The sequence below is a fragment of the Lissotriton vulgaris genome, chromosome 8, assembly GCF_964263255.1.
Source record: "Lissotriton vulgaris chromosome 8, aLisVul1.2, whole genome shotgun sequence".
NCBI lineage: Eukaryota > Metazoa > Chordata > Amphibia > Caudata > Salamandridae > Lissotriton > Lissotriton vulgaris.
The window spans coordinates 466,267,900-466,291,193 of NC_141696.1; positions in this window are offsets into that span (position 1 = coordinate 466,267,900).

Genomic DNA, 23,294 nt, shown 5'->3' on the forward strand with positions numbered 1-23,294 from the left:
GCGCTGTGATACCACCTGCACACAGGTTGACCCAGGCTCAGCGACCTTAGGCTCGCTGTACAGGAGACCATTCTCCTAATAGATCTAATGTGATCCAAATTGATCACCAGCTGCCTGGCTTGCAGCCTGCTGCTGCAAACCCTCTAGAGAAGGGCTTTCTTTCTGCTCCCTGCAGAATGCCTTCCTCGTGGGACCACCTTCTTGCTGCCAATGGGTCAGCTCAGATCAGTCCCCCAGTTCAGCTACCTGCTCCCCTGTAGGTGCCGAGGCATCCCCACTCAAGGTCTGCCTCCTCCCAGACTGTGGGAACCTTCAGGCTGGTTTCCTGCGCCCCTTGCCCTTTCTCTTGGCAGGAACCTGGGCCACTGTTTCAGGCTCCGGGTCCTTCTGATCACCCTTTCCAGCCGCTATTTACCGAGTGGTCATGCATGCCCACTCTAGCAACACAAGCATCTCCAAGTGAGACCTGAGCTCAACATCCTTCCACAAGGACTGCTCCAGGTCATTGTCTAGCAGACAATCTACAGGCATGGTAAGGCTCACAACCACCCTCAAGGGACCTGAGACCCCCTCCCATTCAAAGGGAACCTGTGCCACCATTTACTAGCGCTCTGAGTTGTCTACAGCAACTACTAGGTGGAAGGCCCCGGGGACTACCTGCTCCTCAGAGACCAGGTGACACCAGACTGAGGTCACACTGGCTCAAGTATCTCTGAGAGCCTCTACCCTTCTCCCATTGATAGTCACCCAGGTGCTGTATTTCTTTGTGTTAGAGTGGACCTGGTTTCATGGGACCATCTCACTGTCCCCTAGTAAGACAAGGGTAATTTCTGCAGGATCCCCACCCTCCTGTGGTCACCCCTCCTCCCCAAGCGCTACACTAGCCAACTCCTTGGTCTGTCTAACGGTGGGTGGCTGCTCCCTCTTCGGGCACTTGGGACCCCCCTTATGTGACCCACCTGCTTACAGGCGAAGCACGTCCAGGGGCTGGTCTCAGCAGGCTTTCCTGAAGAGATCCCTTGTTTTTAATCCTTTACCCTGGGTATTCGTTTTGGGCCCTTTAGAGAACTCCTGTGCTTTACCCTTGTCCCCCTATTTTCTGCTGGGGACCCTGCCCACCTTTGGCTGAGTTTCCCCCAAACGCTTTCTTGTGGACCCTGGTACTCAAAAGCTGTCCACCTCCATAGCAAGCTTCCTGGGGTCAGTGAGCTTACTATCTACCAAGTGCTGGCGCAGCTCTGAAAAACGTAGACAAGACAAGTGCTCCCATGCAATCAAATTGTAGAGCCCCTGAAAATATGTCACATTACTGCCCTTCACCCTGCCATCCAGTGACCTGCAGAGAAAATCCACACATTCCAACCAAGTGTTGGCATCAGTTTTCTTACTGGATCTAAACTGATCCCTGTACTTTTCCAAAGTGAGACAATACCTGGTGAAAAGGGAATCCTTCATGTCAGTATAGGTGAGGTTACACCCCTTACCCGAAGCCACTAAAGTGTCCCTTGCTTCTTCTGGGAAAAGATGTCACAATCCTGCCACCCAATTCTTCTCAGGGACCCCATTCAAGTGTATAGACGCCTCATAACCCTGAACCACCTTTGTATGTTGTGAGAAGTTAGCCTGGCATATGATGTCCACTAGTTCTAGTGGGCACCTTGCACCAGTCTAATCGACCCTTATTGGTGGTGGTTAGTCAACCTTATAGAAAGCTATCCTAGTGGTAGCATGAACCAGCAGTCTTCAGGCTAAGACTTCAGTAGGCGAGTTAAGCAAGTTGTTTTTGATGAAGCGAGCTTCAGAAATTATTTTATTCTGACTCGTGGATTCATTTCCCTGTAACATGAACTAATCTATTAATGAGCTGTTGCATGATTTGTTATATTAATTCAACTTAGATTAAGTTTGCACCACATATGAACACATGGGAACTAATAACATGTGCTCTTGTTGCATTTGCAAGTCTGTTTTGTAACACATGATTAATATTGTTTTGTTTGTCATGTTTGTCCTTTTGTCTTTGTCACTATTAATATGCGGCTGATCATTCATGGCATGTGCTTTATTATATGTGCTTACATGTGTGTCCTATGTTGTGATTGTCTGTCTGTGTATCATTTAATCATCTTTTTACTTTTTCAGAGATTTAAAGCTGGACTATATGAAGAATGGTAGATATTTTATGTGCTGCTTTATTTGTTTGCTTCTGCTAGATGTCATTTATTAGTGGGTTAATTACTAGCAATGGTCGGGTGGGTAACAGAAGGGTTTATTTTACCTGAATTAATCATACTTTTGTGTTTGTTTAAATACTAGCCCGAGAGAAAGGCTTGAGGCCTAGTTTTGGTTCTGAAGAATATTGCTTGGCCTGTACGTGAGCAGAGTTGGAGCCAAATGCAGTCATCTTGGAATTCTTCCATGGAGAGTTTTACCTTTGAAAAGACTGTGGCTCTGACAATAGAGACTTGTACATAGACTGCTCTGAATGTTCTTTTTACAAGGCCGAGGAAGTGACAGGGATGATTTTGCCGAGCTTTGGAGGAAATCAGAAAGGCAACTTTTAAAAATGTTGCAAAACGCTCGGAAGCCGTTGTCACCTCATGTCAATGAACAATAATGCGGTGACGTTCTTTCCCTGGGAGAGGTGGTTTTGGTGGTCTGACAGTCAGCAACCAATCAGGGTGCTGAAGTTTGTTTAAAAAATTACATTTAGTTAGATTAGCGAGCAAAAATGGTATAAAAATTGGGCCTCTTGAAGGGAACGGGGGCTGACTGTTTCCTGAGGGCGAAGTGCTGTTCGATTTCCCATGGATTTGTAAGCATTCAACTGTTTATTGAATTTATTTTCCTTTTCAGGTCAGAAAGCTAACTTAGGGTTTAGGGTTAATGTTTTCTAAAATTCATTATTTTTGTGCAATGTTGAACTGTCAGATTTTGAGCCAATGATTAATGAAATAAACTGAATTAATAAAATTAAATGTTTGATTTAATAAAAAGCTAATAAAGTTTATGCATTTTTGAGAATTCTAAAATAAACTTTTAAAATGACAAGCTGGTCTTGCTTATTGTAGAAAGTTTAAAAACAACATATTAGATTCATTCGCCTCATGATTCAGCTGCTCTGTTGTTTCTATGGGCCTGGTATTGATTGGTAAGTCTGGTAGTAGATGGTGACATCATTTATGCAGAATTTTAATAGGAGCGCTGGATCCGTTTTTTTGTAGCATTCGTACGGTTATATGTTGTTTTTGACATACATGTTACATATATGTTGGTATAGTCATAGGATTAATGTTTAACAAATGTTAAGTTTCTGATTTTGTCAGATTGTTATATGTAGTCGTAAGGATTTTTTCCAGCAGTGTGAAAAATTCCTGGTTATTTGCCGGCAAAGGTAGTGTGACTAGAAGAGTTACACAGTGCATTTGATCTGTTTCAAAATTGTGGTATAGAATATATCACGTGTTGTGGACGTACAACACAAGTTTAGGGACCGTAGATGTGACTGGTTGAATGTTATAGTGAGGATTGCCTATGAAATCGTAGCATTAAGCATAGGGACTTGTTGCCCGTTTTAAAACTTTCTGTGAAAAGAGTAGTAGGATTTATCTAAGCTTGAGAGAAGGGTGAGATAGCGTCGTCTATTCTTATCAACGTTTGACGTTTTCTGTGGTTGGTTCAAGTCCTGCCAAGATCTCGTGTGTGAATGATCAGGGTTTTCGTATGTATGCGTGAATAAATGATCGTATAGAAATAGCGTCGTCTATTTTATGCGAAGAGTGAGTTCTGAATGACTGTAAAAACTATCACTTTGTTAGCGAAACAGACAGGTGGTTTGTTTATTCGTAGTTACTAATTAAAATTTCATTGGAAAGTTTGCTTAAAATGGCGCCGTGAAAAAGTTTTTTGAAGGAGGGGTGAGTTTACGGAGTAACGCACAGAGAAGCTGCAGTGGTAGCATACGTCATTTCGGTTCGTGCTGTGATTGGCTAACAAACGTCACAGAAAGCGCACTGATTGGCTCACGTGACTGTGACGAGCTGGTACCGGATTGGTCCGTTCTAAATACTATATTTCTATTGGAAGAACAAGGTGGTGACGTGGCTTAACCTGATTGGCTTGTTGGTGTCTTTCGCGCACGGATTGGTTGGAATAGCGGAACACCAGAGAAACATTTTCGAAGCTTACGGAACAACGATTTTTACTTAAAAACATGAGTTATTGGAACGATAGTGAGAAAAGAAGCCTTCATGGTTTCAAAAAGTGAAAAATTATTTTAAACCTGACAAGAAAATCGAAACGCGTGGTGGTAAATTACTTCATAAGTACAAAACACCGCAGCCTATATGGAAGGCGAATATGGCTATCATACTGTAATTTGGTTTGATAATTGGATGCATTACACCAGAAATGATGGTGTATTAGCCTGGCCAGAAGATGGGTCATTTAAATATGAAGGTTTTGAGAAATTTGAGAGGAAAAATGATGGATCTTGTGCCGAAGCCAAGACCTACACAATTTGAGGCATTGGTTGAATGGGAGGTTGAGATGATGGAGCTTGAACGTGAAAGCAAATGCCTAGCACCTAGAAATTCGAAATTATCAAACTGGTCGTCTGGAGTATTATTATTCTGACTTTGATGGGATTTTTGCAAATCTCAAAGTTGTAAATAGCTTAAATAAAGTTAGGCCTGGGAAACAGATGAGGGAATTCTTTTTAGTTACTAATGAACTCAATTACGACTATGCTTATAGAAATAATTTAACATGCAAAATGAGAGCTGAAGAAAAGACTTTCCTGAACATGGTTGAGGAGAGAAGGGCTGTTTACAAGAGAAATGAAATGCTTAAGCATGCTAAATCTAAGTACTGGCAGATGGAGGACGCAAAAATAAATGGTGTTAATACTAATGCTGCAATTCACATAGACGAACCAGTTAGTGGTAAATTTTGTATTAGGAGAGACAATACGTTATATGATAACTTTTTTGTAGGTGCTAGTCAATGTGAGGATACATATCGTATCATAGGGGGATGGGGTTTTAAAGGTGGTAAGGATCCAATTTTTCCTGGGATTTATTTTATCTGTGGCAATAAAGCATATTTTAGCCTCCCAGACCACTGGTATGGGACATGTTATCTTGGCCTGGTCTTTCCAAAAATTTTTCATGTTGACAGAAATGAAAAGGGTACTTTTGAATTTGGTGAACATTTGAATCTGAATAGGTACAAAAGAGAAAGTTTTTCAGAAATCCTGGGACACATCTTTGGTGCTGTTATTCCTATGGTGGGAATTACTATGAATTCAATCAAAATCAGAAAAGTTTCTACAATTGTAGATAGATTGTCAACAGATACTGCAAGTGGTTTTCAATTAGTTATCACAGAACTTGTTGCTACCAGAAGCATGGTTATGCAGAATAGTCTTGCATTAGACATTCTGCTTGCAAAAGAGGGAGGAGTTTGTGGGGTCTTACATGTCCAGCATTGCTGTACTTATATACCTGACAAAAGTCGGGATATAGAGTTGCTTGTTAAGAACATCACGCAATTTCATGAGGAAATAGAACCTATGGAAGAATAAAGTTTTACTGAAAGAATTGGAAAAAGAATGGAGGCTATCAAAGAATGGTTTTCTGAAGTTGGTAGCTCCATCATTGGCAAAGTGCTCTATCCAGTAATTGTCATCATCATAGTGATAATGCTGCTAAAAATTAGCTGTTTGATTCACAAGAGAAGAAAGCATCAGAAAGAAAAGAGAAGGATTTATAAACTCAGAAAGGAACAAGAGAAGGAATATGAGTTAGAGGAAATGCGAAGGGTTCAGTTTGAAAGAGATGACCAGACAGCAGAAACAGGGGTTTAGGGAGACTAATATCGAGAGAATCCAATGTGTGTAGTCTCCAAATTGGGTGAAAAATTTCCTGAAATTTTTGGGTGTTGTTTGGTGATTTTAAAATCACCAGATGAGGGAGTTGATGAAGCGAGCTTCAGAAATTATTTTATTCTGACTCGTGGATTCATTTCCCTGTAACATGAACTAATCTATTAATGAGCTGTTGCATGATTTGTTATATTAATTCAACTTAGATTAAGTTTGCACCACATATGAACACGTGGGAACTAATAACATGTGCTCTTGTTGCATTTGCGAGTCTGTTTTGTAACACATGATTAATATTGTTTTGTTTGTCTTGTTTGTCCTTTTGTCTTTGTCACTATTAATATACGGCTGATCATTCATGGCATGTGCTTTATTATATGTGCTTACATGTTTGTCCTATGTTGTGATTGTCTGTCTGTGTATCATTTAATCATCTTTTTACTTTTTCAGAGATTTAAAGCTGGACTATATGAAGAATGGTAGATATTTTATGTGCTGCTTTATTTGTTTGCTTCTGCTAGATGTCATTTATTAGTGGGTTAATTACTAGCAATGGTCGGGTGGGTAACAGAAGGGTTTATTTTACCTGAATTAATCATTCTTTTGTGTTTGTTTAAATACTAGCCCGAGAGAAAGGCTTGAGGTCTAGTTTTGGTTCTGAAGAATATTGCTTGGCCTGTACGTGAGCAGAGTTGGAGCCAAATGCAGTCATCTTGGAATTCTTCCATGGAGAGTTTTACCTTTAAAAAGACTGTGGCTCTGACAATAGAGACTTGTACATGGACTGCTCTGAATGTTCTTTTTTTCAAGGCAGAGGAAGTGACAGGGATGATTTTGCCGAGCTTTGGAGGAAATCAGAAAGGCAACTTTTAAAAATGTTGCAAAACGCTCGGAAGCCGTTGTCACCTCATGTCAATGAACAATAATGCGGTGACGTTCTTTCCCTGGGAGAGGTGGTTTTGGTGGTCTGACAGTCAGCAACCAATCAGGGTGCTGAAGTTTGTTTAAAAAATGACATTTAGTTAGATTAGCGAGCAAAAATGGTATAAAAATTGGGCCTCTTGAAGGGAACGGGGCTGACTGTTTCCTGAGGGCAAAGTGCTGTCCGATTTCCCATGGATTTGTAAGCATTCAACTGTTTATTGAATTTATTTTCCTTTTCAGGTCAGAAAGCTAACTTAGGGTTTAGGGTTAATGTTTTCTAGAATTCATTATTTTTGTGCAATGTTGAACTGTCAGATTTTGAGCCAATGATTAATGAAATAAACTGAATTAATAAAATTAAATGTTTGATTTAATAAAAAGCTAATAAAGTTTATGCATTTTTGAGAATTCTAAAATAAACTTTTAAAATGACAAGCTGGTCTTGCTTATTGTAGAAAGTTTAAAAACAACATATTAGATTCATTCGCCTCATGATTCAGCTGCTCTGTTGTTTCTATGGGCCTGGTATTGATTGGTAAGTCTGGTAGTAGATGGTGACATCATTTATGCAGAATTTTAGTAGGAGCGCTGGATCAGTTTTACCATATATAATCCCTTGAATACCAAATGAAAGGACACCACACAAGGTATATATCAAATAGATATGTATTTAATCTAAACACAACCCCTCTGCCCTCTTTATGAGGTCAGAGGTAAAAATACAATACAAGTCACACAGTTAATATACGATAAGTTGCACAGTATACGTTATGCCCTATGGGCCTCACAAACCATATGCTAAGAAAGTGGTGTAAGTACCACGTGAGAGTTAGAAAGCAGTCACGGGGCCTGTGGAATCGCTGGGGCTACACTAAACAACCAAAGGTTAGGAAGTAGGAGGCCCATGGGAGACGCGTGCATTGTCTAAACATAGTCGCGGGTTACCATTGACTTTCTATGGGAAACGAAGAAGTTACACATATGCAATTTAAGGACACTTCCGGATGGACAAGGATGGAATCCTTTTAAACTAGGACACTTCGAGAGTCAAGACCCACGGGAGCACCGGAGTACTCGTGTTACCTCACCCAGGGAAGCCGCGTACAAAGGTGTCTTTTTGTGTCGGGTTTCGTCGGCGTTTTCTATGGAGAGCTGCAAAAAAGTGCTGCAGGCGACCAGAGGAAAAGTGTCCAGGTGGATCCAAGAGTGGATCAGTGATGTGAAGAACCTGAAAGCAGAGCGGACAGAGTCTGTGTCACTAGCTAGTGACCAGGAAGGTACCGGAAGGAACCAGGCGATGCCGGATGCTTGAAGGTAAAGAAGGTGAGTTTGTCTCTTCAGCCACAAGGTCCAGAAGGCATCGACGATGACCAGGCGCTGGATTCGAGCTGACCCCCAATGGATCCAGATGGCTGCGGTGTCGGTATCCGGATTGGACCCAACAAGCCTCTGCAAAAGCAACCCACGCAGGATGTCAAGATTGGCTCTGTTGCAGACCAGCAAGGTCTGTGGTGCTTCTCCTTTTTAGGGAAGCTGGAGCAAGCCTGGAGCAACCAGGAAAGCAAATTAAATTCAAGATAGCATCATCAGAGAGCTCACTAGCCAACAGGCAAGTAACCGGGAACATGCGTCAAGCTCAAATGCAAAGGCGGGGCCCACGGGACACTCGCGGAGTGTGGAGGCCTGGGCTTTGGTGTAAATGGTGCTCGGGGCTGGGGCTTGTCGTACCCCAAGCACCGGAGTACCAGTGTTACCTCACCCAGGGAAGCCGGGTGCAAAGGTGTCTTTTCATGTCGGGTTTAGTCGTCGTTTTCTATGGAGAGCTGCAAAGAAGTGCTGCAGGCGACGAGAGGAAAAGTGTCCGGGTGGACCCAAGGGTGTATCGGTGATGTGAAGAACCTGAAAGCAGAGGGGACAGAGTCTGGGTCACTAGTCAATGACCAGGAAGGTACCAGGAAGGACCCAGGCGATGTTGGATGCATGAAGGTGAAGAAGGTGAGTTTGTCTCTTCAGCCACGAGGTCCAGGAGGCATCAACGATGACCAGGTGCTGGATTCCAGCTGTCCCACAATGGATCTAGATGACTGCAGTGTTGGTATCTGGATTGGACCCAACAAGCCTTGGCAAATGCAACCCATGTAGGATGTCAAGATTGGCTCTGTTGCAGACCAGCAAGGTCTGTGGTGCTTATCCTTTTTAGGGAAGCTGGAGCAAACCTGGTGCAACCAGGAAAGCAAAGTAAATTCAAGATGGCGTTTTCAGGGGGCTCACTAGCCAACAGCCAAGGAACCGGGAATATGCGTCAAGCTCAAATGCAAAGGCGGGGCCCACAGGACACTCGCGGAGTGTGGGAGTCTGAGCTTTGGTGCAAAAGGTGCTTGAGGCTGGCGCTTCTTGTACCCCAATGCACAACTTACTGAGGCTTCAGAAAAGTAGTGCAGGTAGCAAAATGCAGGATGTCCAAGATGACCGGTCCCACGTCTCTCGTGTCTGCCACGGGTCTCAGCTTTGCTGTGGATTTGGATCAAGGTCAGAGAAGTCTGGAAGTCCAGTCTTTGAGTTGCAGAGTCCTTCGGGTTCTGACGGGAGTCTTGAAACTGCAGACCGGCGTAGTTGCTGTTGGTGCCTGTTTGCACAGGGTGGTCACTCCTTGACCACAAGGGAGATGTCTTCCGTCTTCCAGTCAGAATGAAATGTCGAAAGTCCATGATATGCCATTCAAAGATTCATTCAGGATAATCTAAAGTCCCAGGGACACAGCTCCTATACGTATACTAAGAAAGGGGGCTGGATTACCTGACTAGGTCCCTCCTATGGGTGAATCTGAGAAGGAGGTGGTTACACTCAGTTCCCTTTGTCCAGTTTCGTGCCAGAGCTGGGGCTGGAGTGCCCCAGCAACTGGTTTGAACCGGGCTATGCATGGAGCACCTTGTGTGCCCCAGGCAGTGTCTAGATGCATTCACTGAATGCAGCCCTCCCTGCCCCAATACACAAAACCCCTGTCTGGGGAGGTGCCAGCACCTCCCTGGACAGGAAACCTATTGTCCAGGCCTCCCCTGCTGGAGTTTCGTCCAGCAACAGGAGGTCAGACTCGTGTCTGTGGCAGCAGCATCCATTTTGTGATGCTGAGGTTCTGTTTAACTTTTAACCGGGTAAAGCAGTAACTTACATGTCTTTTCCCTCTAGAAGGGTGGAATGCTACCCCGCTGCCAGAATTGGTGGGGGTAGTATTCCAAAGTGTTTGACACCTTACACGACATGTTTTGATAAAGCCAAACCAAAGTTAGCATTAACCACAAGGATTATAATGCACTTAAGAGTATATGGTATGGCTATATCATAGAACAGCTATAAGGAGATGGTTCCAAAAGCTGCAGAGTGGCTCAGCTCATGCTAGAGCACCCTCTCACATAAAACCAAGCACTCTGCCTCCAGGAACTGAGGCCTACCATAGGAGTGGCTTATAGGTGTATATGTGTCTATATATAAAGGCAGATATAGGTATACTATATCTAAGTAAGGGGTGATTACACCACCTTACACAGGCTGTGTGAACAGACCTGTGGTATCAGTTTGGAAGGCAAACCAGGGGTGGTACAATACATGCTGCAGCCCCTGGTAGGTCTAGGGTACACCTATGCCCTGGGTACCTATGGTAAACTATACAGGGGCTCACAAGAGTCACCCAGTAACCAATCTGGTATGTAAATAAAGTACATGGTATCAATTGAGAGAGAGAACAGCTGGGCTGTGGGTCTGATTGGTAGGCCCACAGCCACAGTAAAGTCGAAAAACCAGAGAATCACAACAAAAAGTGGGGGTGACCATAGGAAGCAGACCCTACTCTCCTACATATATCATCCCCCTTCTTGAATTCCTTGCCTACATTCTTGGGCATGTGCACAATTCTGTCTGCCTGCCCTGACGAATTGCTGCCACCATCTGAGCCGGGCCTAATTCTCTGATCTAGCTCCTTTATCCTGATCTCATGGTCTAACATCATCCTTTTCTCCTCCATGGCTAACTCAAGCTTTTCTAGTTCCATAGCAAATCTCCTTGCTTCCCGCCTGTCCTCCAGTTCTCCTGAGGACAAGCCACTGCTTCCTGGTTTGGAGGGTGCCTCGCCTCCCAAAAGCACATCCATCCTTGGAATAGGCTCCTCTGCCACCATGCTAAGATCCCCAGACAGCTCACTAGCATGTCTGGCTGCTATCCAGGCCCTCAGCGCCATTTATAGCTCCTCTTTTCTGGTGAGGCCTTGGATTTGTACTTTGAGGTTTTTACAAATCGTCTTCAATTCCTTCACATTGTAGGTTTCTAACCTCTCCTCCTCAAAGGCCACCTCCAAGGATGCAGCAGATTATGCACTTGATTCAGGCATGTTGTACTGGAAAGTTCAAGTTCAAGCCCAAAGGAAAGGCAAAAATAGACCACCAAAAAACAGTATGTGATGCGTAATGGTCTGCGATATGGTAGTAGTGCACACCAATCACTGTAAGTCAAGTGAAAACGCAAGTCCTATTTTCACCGCTGACAACCAATGTTAGAAATGGGGGTCTCAAGTTGGCAATGGTTTTCAGCTTGTCCAAGTAGGAACCTGTCCTTCTAGTCAGGATAAGGGAGTTACACTCAGAAAATATCCCCTGCTCACCCGCTTGGTAACTTGGCACGAACAGTCAGGGTTATCTTAGAGGTAGTGTGTAAAGCATTTGCACATAACCAACATTAACACAGTAAAAGCACTACAAAAGGACACCACACCAGTTTAGAAAAATATTCAATATTTGTATGTACTCAAAACAAGACCAAAACTATAAAAAAAATCCACAATACAGTACTTAGAAATCTTCAGTAATCAAAAATAGACTTGAAATATAGTTCCTTGAAGTTGATAGCTCTGTCTGGGCCTATCACAGCGTCATGAACAACAAATCCAAACAGTTCCGGCTGACCGCTGCATCGTGGGCGAGCTACGGTGTTGGGAAGACCCGCAAAATAGTACCTTTAGAAATGCAGGGCATCGGAGACCTCTCGATGAGCCCCAAAAGGCCGGCGTCTGCAGTCATCGGTTCTGGAGGTCGGTGCAGGAGTCGTCTGGCCTTTGAAGTCACACGAGTTGCAAATTAAACTCCTCACAGTTAAAGTTGGGAGCGCCGGCATCGGCAGGCGGCGGGGCTGCAGTGCAAAGTGCAGCGGTGCGGAATGCGGTGCCCTCAGGTATCGGTGCTGGCAGCAGCTCAGTGACTGTCGTCCAGCAGAGTCGTGAGACCAGAGCTGCAGTGCAAAATGATGCGGTGCTCGTCAAAGTGCTGGCAGGTCACGATGCAAGCTGCGACAAGCTCGTTGCTGAAGCGCTGTGCTCGGCTGACGAACTGGAGACGATGGCACCGGCATCGGTAGGCGAAGGCTGCGGTGCGGGATGAGGACGGTGAGTTGTGCAACTTAAGAGCGGTGCCCTCGAACCACGGTGCAAGGAGCGACATCATTAGGGATATCAGTGCAACGGCGTGAAGCGAGGTGGTGCAGAGTGCGGTGCCCACATGTCACGGTGCAAGCAGCGGCTCAGTGGCGGCATCAGGTAGCGTTGTGAGTGAGACCAGGATTGCGGTGCGGCATTGTAGCGGTGCCCTCTGCAGTTCCTTCAGGACACGGAGTCGGCAATGGCATCATATACCGCATCTGGTTGCTTTTCTTCTGTTGCAGCACAAAACTAACAGTCCCCAGTGCTGATGGAAGAAGAACTTGAAGTCTTTGCTGTTCTTGAGACTTCTTGAACAGGGGGCAAGCTCTACCTCAAGCCCTTGGAGAAAGTGAAGTGACAAAAAGGAAGTTGCAGAAAGTTCAGTCCAGTCCTTTCACCGCCCAAGACAGAAGCAGCCATTGGAGGCCAACACAGCAAAGCACACAGCAAAATGGGGGAAACATCACTTACAACGCAACTTTTACCACGCAGTGCCTTTACGACGCAACTTTTACAACGCAAACCATTAAAACGCATTGCGCTGGGGGGCGCTCTAGGATAGGGAATAGGTTTAATTTACTGTCCAACACCTTCCCTACTATCCACGGGGACTGGAGTTGGAATAGTAAATTAAAATATTCACTATCCAGCGCCCCAAAGCACTATGCGTTGTAATGGTATGCGTTGTAAAACCCGCGTTGTAAAAGCATGCGATGTAAAAGCATGCGTTGTAATGTCGTACACCCCAAAGTGGTAGTCTCTCCTCACAGCTTCTCTGGCTCTTCTCCTTGGCAGTCGTCTTGGTTCCAAAAGAGGTCTAGAGTTTAGGGGTTTGGGACCCACTTTTTATAGCCTAAAATCCTTTGTTCTCTGAAGGCAGAGAGTGTCTGTGCCCAGCCAGAACCAGTCGTGTCCTCCCTGGTGCAGTTTCCTGGCAGGAGGTGGAGACAGCATTGTCAGAGGCAGACCAAGCCCATTCAGGTGAAAGGAAATCTCCTCTCCCTACTTTAAATACAGCCCAGGTCTATTCAGCCCTGTCCTGACCCACCTAGACTCTTTAGAGCCACGGCACATCCCCAGCCCCTGTCACTCCAAAGCCAGACAGTAAATCCACAAACCCAGCAGAGGCACACTGGATGGCTAAACAAGAAAATACCTACTTTCTAAAAGTGGTATTTTCAAACACAGAATGTAAAAATCACCTTCACCAAAAGATGCATTTTAGCATTCTGAGTCCAGGCATACTAAACTTTATTTTCCTACCTTGTTCCCAGGAGTAGTTATGATTATAAAATGTTATAAGCAAACTCCCCATTTTAACCTATGGGAACAGGTAGCCTTGCAATAGTGAAAAACGGAATTGACAGTAGTTCACTTTCAGGACATGCCACACAGGGCATGTCCTACCTTTCACATATCAAGTGAGATAGTGTAAGCAAAGATTTGCATTTACATCCCCTCATGGAGGCACTCCGGAGTGTTCATAGAAATGATTCAATAGTTCAAATTCAAAGTAGGTGTAGTTTCTGGTTAATGTGGCGTTTCGATAGGTACAAAAGTTGTTTAAGACATTGCTCTTTATTGCGAGAGGGTGTGGTCGAGCTAATGTCTTCTTCAATCAATGCATAAATGCGTTGGCATTCGTTTTCATCGTAGGCAAGGGTATGAGCCCTCGCTTCGGTGCTTTTTGAGATTTCTTCAAATTGCATGTTGGGTAGGCGTGCTCCCTGCCGGTAGGCGGATGAAAGTGATTCACAATATGAGAAAGTGGTAGGTGCACAGCACGTGTGATTAGAGGTTTAATTGATGGCTATTCAGGAAGGGTGCACTCGAGGGTGGTGTTACCGTCAAACACCATAAGATATCAAGTGAGATAGTGTAAGCAAAGATTTGCATTTACATCCCCTCATGGAGGCACTCCGGAGTGTTCATAGAAATGATTCAATAGTTCGAATTCAAAGTAGGTTTATTCGATATATTCGAAGTTTTTCAATTCAAGAAGTTCAAAGAGTTCATTGATATTATCAGCATATCATTACAGCGAACCATAAGACTCCAATGCATTTCGGGCTGCGCGCCCTTTGTCAAGGAGAGCTGAAAAAAGAAAGAAAAGAGCCCGGGTCAGGGATGGGGAGGTGAAAAACGGGAGCGGTATTGGCCGTTAAATTATTACCAAGTGCCGATCAATATGGTGAGGTGATGTGTGCGTCGATCGGGGTAAGTAAGGATGTGAGCGAGGAAAGTTTATAACGAAGTGCAGAAAATATGATAGAGTGCGGAGTGCATAGAATGAAAAGACTCGTGACAAGTGCACATAGGGTGCAAGTGAAATATTATCGTATTACTAATGACGAATACAGAGGGATGAGGGATCTCAAAGATATCAACGAGGTCCCCAGGGAGAGGACTGTGCGAGGACCAGTACTTACTACATGGAGCGCGCCGAGGCGGTCAGTGCAGATAACGCCACGGTCTGGAAACGAAGCGTTGTGAAGGGGGAAGTATAAACTGAAGGTGACATAGAGAAAGGACTAAGAATCCGGGGATGGTGGCCATGTTTGAATGGGTAAAGAGGGGAAACTGATAAGGGACAGCATGTCTGTAGTAGACAGTACAAAAGAGGAAAAGGATGGGTCATAAAAATGAAAATAAACATAAAAATTAATAAAGAGCAATGCAGATGGTAAACAGATACAGATTATAGGTAGCAACTATATTCTACGCGATCATTTAATCCATGAGGCTTAAGAGTTTGCAAACGAAAAGTCCACTCTAGTTCTTTCTGTAATAGCAGTTTGCGATTGCCAATCCCTTCGGTACGGGTAACACATTCAAGCACAGTGAATTGCAGTTGTGCTATGGTATGGTGAAATTCCTGGAAATGTGTAGCAATGTTGGATTTTTCTTGTTTGGTGCGGATGTTAGACTTGTGTTCGTTAATACGAACTTTGATCTTTCTTTCAGTTTTACCGACGTATAATTTGCCGCATGGGCATTTCAAGGCGTAGATAAGGTTCATGGAGTCACATGTTGCATTCACGCGTAATTTGATAGAGTTACCTTTCATAGGATGTTTGATTTGATTTCCTCTGATTACGCAATTGCAGTTATTACAGTTTTGGCATGGTTGGGTTCCTTTGAAATTTTGATGAGTGATGGGTTGCGTGGAGAGAATCTCTTTAATGTTTTTGCCACGTGTGTGAGCGAACAGTGGGGGGCTGTTGAAAATGTCCCGAAAATCTGGTTCTATTTGGAGAATGGGCCAATGATTGAGAATGATTTTCTTGAACTTGTTGGTGGCTGTGGAGAATTTTGAGACAAGAACCATGCTTTGGGTGGGAGGTTTGATGTGTTTGGCTAGACTCTGTTGTCTGGTGATGTTGGCAACACGTGTTTCTGCTTCATTGAGGATTTGCCTGGGGTAACCTCTATCTAGGAATCGTTGATGCATCTCCTTGATGCGGTTGTTGTAGGTGTCTTGTTCGGAAACGATCCGTTTAACGCGCAACATTTGTGAGAAGGGCAAATGCTTTTTAAGGGACCCTTGATGGAAGCTGTGATAATGCAATGTGTTGTTGCGGTCGGTGGCTTTGCGATGCAAGTCGTTAACAATTTTCTGGTCATGGATTTTCACCAGCACATCAAGAAAAGAAATTTCTGTGTCGCTTATCTGCCAAGTGAGGCAGATGCGTGAGTCTTTAGTGTTGAGATCCGTGAGGGCTGCAATGAGCGCTTCTTGTGAGTCGGCCCATAGGAAAAAAAGATTGTCTATGTATCGTACATACATTTTAATTTTGTCATGAAATCTGGAATTTTCATAAATGTGTGTTTTTTCGAAATTTTCCATATATGTATTAGCGTAGGTGGGAGCCGCACAGTTTCCCATCGCCATTCCAGTAAGCTGAAGGTACCACTTGTCATTTTCCTGGAAATAACTATGATACAGTGTGTAGATCATGAGTTCCATGAGAAATGTCTGCATTTTGGGGTCAATATTGCTCTCGAGTAAGGCTTGTTCAACTGCTTCGATACCTCCCTGATGGGGTATGGAGGTATATAATGAACTGACGTCGGCTGTACATAGGATCAATGGTTCGTCATCGTTGATTTCAACTGAAGCAAGTTTGTTGAGGAATTCAGTGGTGTCTTTTATGTAACTTAAGGATTTGATGACCAAAGTTTGAAGGTACCTGTCTAGATATTTGCCCGTGGGCTCGTGGATAGATCCTTTTGTAGAGACGATGGGCCGAAAAGGCGGGTCAAGGAGGTTTTTGTGAATTTTCGGGCTCATGAAAATTTTAGGGCTTCTTGGATATTCTTTAGAAAGATACTTTTTAGTACGATCTTCGATTATTCCCGATTGGTGTGCTTTGTCGATGATGTTCAGTAAAGTGTTTTGAAACTCTTTGGTTGGATTGTTATGGAGTTCCATGTAGGTATCGGGGTCTTGGATGTGTTCAAGTAAGCGTTGTGTGTACATAGTCGTATTCATGATCACGAGAGCTCCACCTTTGTCGGCTTTGGCACATCGGATGTTCGGATTGTTGGCCAAGGATTTGAGAGTGTCACGATCCTTTTGTGAAGTGTTACGGTGTTTGCTGAGATTTTTGAAGTTCATTTTAGACAAGTCGTTTCTTACCAGGTTTTCGAATAGGTCGATGCTTTTGTGGCTGTGGGGAGCCTGATAATTGCTGGGCGGGCGTAAGCCCATGAGTTGATCACTTTTAACGTCCGTATTTGGAGGTAAAATGTTCTCAAAGAAGTGACGTAGCCTAAGTTTCCTGGTGAGCTTAAAAGTACTCACTTCTAATTCAAGAATGTTGGTATGAGTTACAGGAACAAATGAAGTGCCCTTTTCGAGGAGGTCCATTTGGTATTTGGAGATGTCTGTATTAGAAATGTTGATGACTAAGTGGGTTTTTTGGTCTTGAGATACTTCTTGGTTACAGTGCTTCGCGTGTTCGGAGGGCTTTTTTCCAGTTCTTTTCTTCTTGCTCCTCCGGGGTCTACGATTGTTTCTGGGCCTGATTCTAAAAAATGAACCGTAGAAGGTTGGTCTGGTCCGGTGGTGGAGGAGGATGCCTGATATTTGGTGGATGTGCGGTTTACAGAGGAAGTGGTAGATGTTTTTTGTGAGGGACGATAAGACAAATCACTTCCTGAAGAAGAAGTGTCAGTTTGGGTGTTATAAGGTCTGTTTCGTCGGCGTTGGGCATATACGTCTGCCCATGTATACACTTCGTCGAGCTTGTAATCAAGCGTGTCCCTTCGGTATTTGCGAATCTTTCGTTCGTTAATTTCTCTTTGGTGTTTATCAAGAATGGTTTTTATGTCTTCAAGTGTGGAAGTTAGTTCCTCTGGTGTGAGTAGATCTTTAAGTTGACGATCAGTTTCCTTAATTTTTTGTTCAAGGTCTTTGAGAATGCTGGCCAATTCTTCAACAATAAGTAGAATGAGATCAAGGCTGCACTTATTAAGTATGCCATTCCATTTATCTTTGAAGTCTTTAGAGTTCTTACAAAGAGACGGTTTTAGAGCTATACGTAAACCGCGTGGAATTCTGAGGGCTCGGTGGTATTTCAACAGCGTACTCGCGTGTAGTTTCTGGTTAATGTGGCGTTTCGATAGGTACAAAAGTTGTTTAAGGCATTGCTCTTTATTGCGAGAGGGTGTGGTCGAGCTAATGTCTTCTTCAATCAATGCATAAATGCGTTGGCATTCGTTTTCATCGTAGGCAAGGGTATGAGCCCTCGCTTCGGTGCTTTTTGAGATTTCTTCAAATTGCATGTTGGGTAGGCGTGCTCCCTGCCGGTAGGCGGATGAAAGTGATTCACAATATGAGAAAGTGGTAGGTGCACAGCACGTGTGATTAGAGGTTTAATTGATGGCTATTCAGGAAGGGTGCACTCGAGGGTGGTGTTACCGTCAAACACCATAAGATATCAAGTGAGATAGTGTAAGCAAAGATTTGCATTTACATCCCCTCATGGAGGCACTCCGGAGTGTTCATAGAAATGATTCAATAGTTCGAATTCAAAGTAGGTTTATTCGATATATTCGAAGTTTTTCAATTCAAGAAGTTCAAAGAGTTCATTGATATTATCAGCATATCATTACAGCGAACCATAAGACTCCAATGCATTTCGGGCTGCGCGCCCTTTGTCAAGGAGAGCTGAAAAAAGAAAGAAAAGAGCCCGGGTCAGGGATGGGGAGGTGAAAAACGGGAGCGGTATTGGCCGTTAAATTCGCAATCTGGTTTCAGGGCTGGGTTCTCGACGGAGACCGCCCTGTTAGGTGTCACTGAAAATATCCGACAACTTCTTGATCAAGGCCAAACGGTAGCACTTGTGCTATTGGATCTAAGTGCGGCGTTCGATACCATCTCCCACGAAACGCTCCTTAGAGAACTACACACAAATGGCATAAGAGGAAAGGCTCTGGAATGGATCAAATCCTTTCTGGCAAACAGATCCTTTCAGATCGCATCAGAACAGGCCGAGTCAGACATCTTACCCGCAGCTCATGGAGTGCCACAGGGGTCCATCCTGAGCCCTCTGTTTTTTAATATCTATCTTAAACCACTGGTAGAACTTGTTGAGAATCTAGGGCTCACGCTCATGAACTACGCTGACGATACCCAAATCATTTTTTCCTTGTCTAATTCTTGTCCCCACTCCCTGTCACTACTCAAGGAAGGACTACTAAAAATACTGAACTGGATGACAGCAAACCAGTTAAAACTGAACGGGGACAAGACGGAAATTCTGATTTTGGGAAAAGATAAAGATCTCTGGAACCCCGCGCACTGGCCAGAACAGATGGGCATCCTTCCCACCCCGGTGTCCCATGCTCGAAATCTGGGTTTTGTACTGGACAACGCCTTATCCATGGATAAGCAGGCCAGTAAAGTTACTGGACTGTGCCTCACCATAACCAGATGGTTGAGGAAAATCCTGTGGATGTTGCCTATGTCAACTCAGAAGACCGTAGTCAATGCCCTTATCACATCAAGGCTTGACTACGGCAACATACTATATCTAGGCGCAAATAAATCTGTCATTGGACGACTACAAGTGGCGCAAAACGCTGCGGTCAGACTCCTGTGTAAGATTCCTAGGAATGCTGGAGTCTCGAACCACCGCCGAGACCTTCACTGGCTCAGGATAGAGAACAGAGTTCGCTTCAAGGCCTTGAACTACATGTTCAAAATAAAAACAGGAGGAGCCCCAAAATACCTCCAATCCCTTGCTTGCCTCTACACACCTAAGAGAAATCTCCGGTCCCAGACAGCAGCATGTTTCTGTATACCTAGGTTCAAACGTGCAAGATCAGGGGGCAGATCTTTTGCCTATCTTGGACCCTCCCTGTGGAACACGCTTCCTCCAAGCATTCGGAAGGAAGATAACTACCATAGCTTCAGAAAGCTCGTAAAGACCTGGTTGTACGACCAATAATTTCTCAAGATCTCCCTCCTTCTCTGTCTTTTCGTCCCTAGCTGTGTCTAGGCGCCGGGAAACCCTTTTTGGGTAGCTGTTGCGCCCTACAAATTGACAAAATAAATAAAATAAATAAATAAATATAAATTATTACCAAGTGCCGATCAATATGGTGAGGTGATGTGTGCGTCGATCGGGGTAAGTAAGGATGTGAGCGAGGAAAGTTTATAACGAAGTGCAGAAAATATGATAGAGTGCAGAGTGCATAGAATGAAAAGACTCGTGATAAGTGCACATAGGGTGCAAGTGAAATATTATCGTATTACTAATGACGAATACCTTTCACATACACTGCACTCTGCCCACAGGGGTACCTTGGGCCTACATTAGGGGTGACTTCTGTGTAAGGAAAGGGAAGGTTAGGGCCTGGCAAGTGGGTGCACTTGCCAAGTCGACATGGCAGTACTAGACCGCACACAGATACTGCGGTGGCAGATCCGAGTTACCTTTGAAGAGCTGCTTGGGTGGGTGGCACAACCAGTGCTGCAAGCCCACTAGCAGCATTTGATTTACCAGCCCTGAGCACATACAGTGCACTGTACTAGGGACTGACTAGTGAATCAAATAACCCATCATGGAATCACCAATTCATAACAACAATTTACAACAGGAGCACTTGCACATTAACACTGAACAGCAGTGAGAAAGTACCTAGAGACAATAAAGAAGCAAAAACAGAGTCAAAACCGGGAGGTCAGAAAGCAAACAGACAGGGGAAACACGCCAAAAGATGGCAAGTCTAACAAAACCTGCTTCTGATCACTGTGCGACTTGCCAGATATAGGTCTGAGGCATTCTGAGATAACCTGATTTGCCCAGAAGAAAAGAGGTTGGTCATATGTGGATGCCAGGATACGATATATCCACATGATCAACCTAATTGCTACACACTATTTCTGTTTTCAATCCCCAATTTACAAAACTGTACGTACACAAAGAATTCTCATAGTAGCACATACAGCTACATTATAAAACTTATACCTGATCATTTAGATTTATTGTGACCAACTTTTTATGTGTCAAGGTTTGTTACTCTTATGGCTACATTTATCTGCCTCTCTTTTGTTTACTCTTCTCAAACCACCCATGTTGCCTGAGCTGGGCCTTTGAAGCACTTATCAATATCTCCAGCTCCAAGACACAACTAAGCAGACATCTAGAAACAGAAATGATTAGATACCAAGAAATATGACCAAATGCATCCTGAAACAGATTTTTGGCAATCCATGTACAGATTATCCGTGTATATATTCAAGCAGATGAACTGCAGCTATTGCAGCAACAGCAAACTACATTGCAATAGCACAATACATGATTACCACAACAGCAGTATACAACATGAACACACAACGAAAAAACAATGCAGCATCAAGAAATGCACCAAACATAAACGACAACATTGAACACACCAATAAAATTGAAAACCATAGAGAACTCAAGGACACAGTGCCACAATATAAAACAACATACCAGCAAAACAATAATCACATCAAAGCAACTTTCGGTTGCACAACAACACAAGTGCACAAGAGCAGGTGAGCATATCAGCACAAAGACAAAATAACAACACAATACTAAAAACAATAGTGCCATTTTACATTGTGACGCATTTTCTGTAGATGCGGTGTTGGTATGTTTTTGTATGTGGTTGTGTTTTCGTTGTGTTTCGGTATGTTCTGCTTGTGTGTGTTGATTTTTAATTGCTTGGTTGTGTTCTTTTAATATATTATGGTGTTGTGTGATAAAGAGTTGTATTTTGTTTTTGCAATGTCCGTGTGTTGTAGTAGAAGTACTAGCATTTTGTGTTCCTATGAATATATGTTTTAACTATGTGTGCGGTATTTATGCTGCACACACCTATCCAAAAAACCAGCAGAGCACTGGACAGGGACAAAAGCCCGGATATTGTCAAAAGGTGACAGGAGGGAGAGTTGTGTCCTATTGCATTGGTGTGGTTATTGTTTTGTTCTGTTCTTATCCATTGTGTTTTTTTGTATTGTATTCAATTGTTTTGTTGTCTTATTATTGATTTGTGCTATTTTATGTTGCACGTTTTTATGTTGCATGGGTGTGTTATGTTTTGTGTTATTATGTTTGTTTTTGTGTGTCTGTGTTGTTTGGTGTGTTAATATTGAGTTGTGATCTTTTAGGTTGCAATGGTGTGATATTTTGTGCTGTATTGCATTATGTTTGATATTGCGTTGTTGTATGTGGCTGTGATATTCTTTTCTGTTGTGTTGTTATGTTGAATTTGTTCTGTCATTACATAGTGGTTATGCAGTTTTATGTGCTGTTGTGGTGTTTTGTGCAATATTACGCCAGGTATTGTGTTGCTAGTATGTTCTACTGTTATAGTGTTACAGTTGTACTCTTGATTCCTGCTGTGGCGGCGTTGTTTTTTTCTGTTGTGTACAGTTATGTTTTTATTGTGTTGTTTTTCTCATAGGTAGTCCATACGCAGATGTTAATAAATGCTATGTTTCCAGCCCAAAGCAGCACATTCCAATTGAGTTTCAGTGAAAAGTAACCATTTACCACTGCCATAGCTCTTCAACTACTTGAGACACCATTGAGCCCAAACTCATGGCATAGACTAATGCCTTACATTTGCACTTCTCATGGTCACTTCATGTTATCTGGCACATATATTTAGCTGTAAGAAGGCCAGCACCACATTACAGCTATACCCCAGACTCTGACTAAGTGGTATAGAGTTAGAAGGGAATTTTTAAACACAGTGGGGTTTACTGATAGGGGCTTGGACAGTTCAGGGCCTGTTCACAAAATCATAGATGAGAACAATTATAGTACTCTTTTACATACCCTTCCATGCATTTGTGAATAGGCCCCGAAATGTCCAACTCCCTATTAGTAAAAGTGCAAAAAAAGAACTCTCCTTTAAATTTGTGCAGATTGTATATGAATATGACCAAAATGTTCCCATTTGAATCTCATTTTAGATGTTTGGGGGCCAATGTGCAAAGGCGTAAAAGAGTACTTTTCTGCACTCTTACATGCCTTTGTGAATCGGTCTTGTCGGGCAAAAGTCAAAAAAAATTATACTGCACCCTGCTCTGGAAGTACTTGGTCTTGAAATGTATGTGTAATCCAGGAGTACTACAAGAGTAAGTTCTAAGAGGGTCTATTATTTGTCAAAACGCAGTCCGGTGCCAGGGTTCCCGTAGGGTGATCTTTGTTTGCCGTGTGTTAGAACCCAGATTAGAAGTTTCAATGGAAGGCCTACTCAAGCCACATCCTTATTTCACACCTTCCTTATATCTGCTATTAATAGATCACATCTCCATCAACTTTCAATTTCAAATGTATGACGATACAACGCAAACATTTACCACGCATGCCTTTACAACGCAGTTTTTACATCGCAACATCCATTACAAAGCATGATTTTACATTGCATGCCATCACAACGCATTTTTAGAAACTACATTTGCAACGCATTCCATTACAAAGCATACCATTACAACACATATTACTTTTAGGGCAACAGTAGGGTAAGTGTTGGATACTG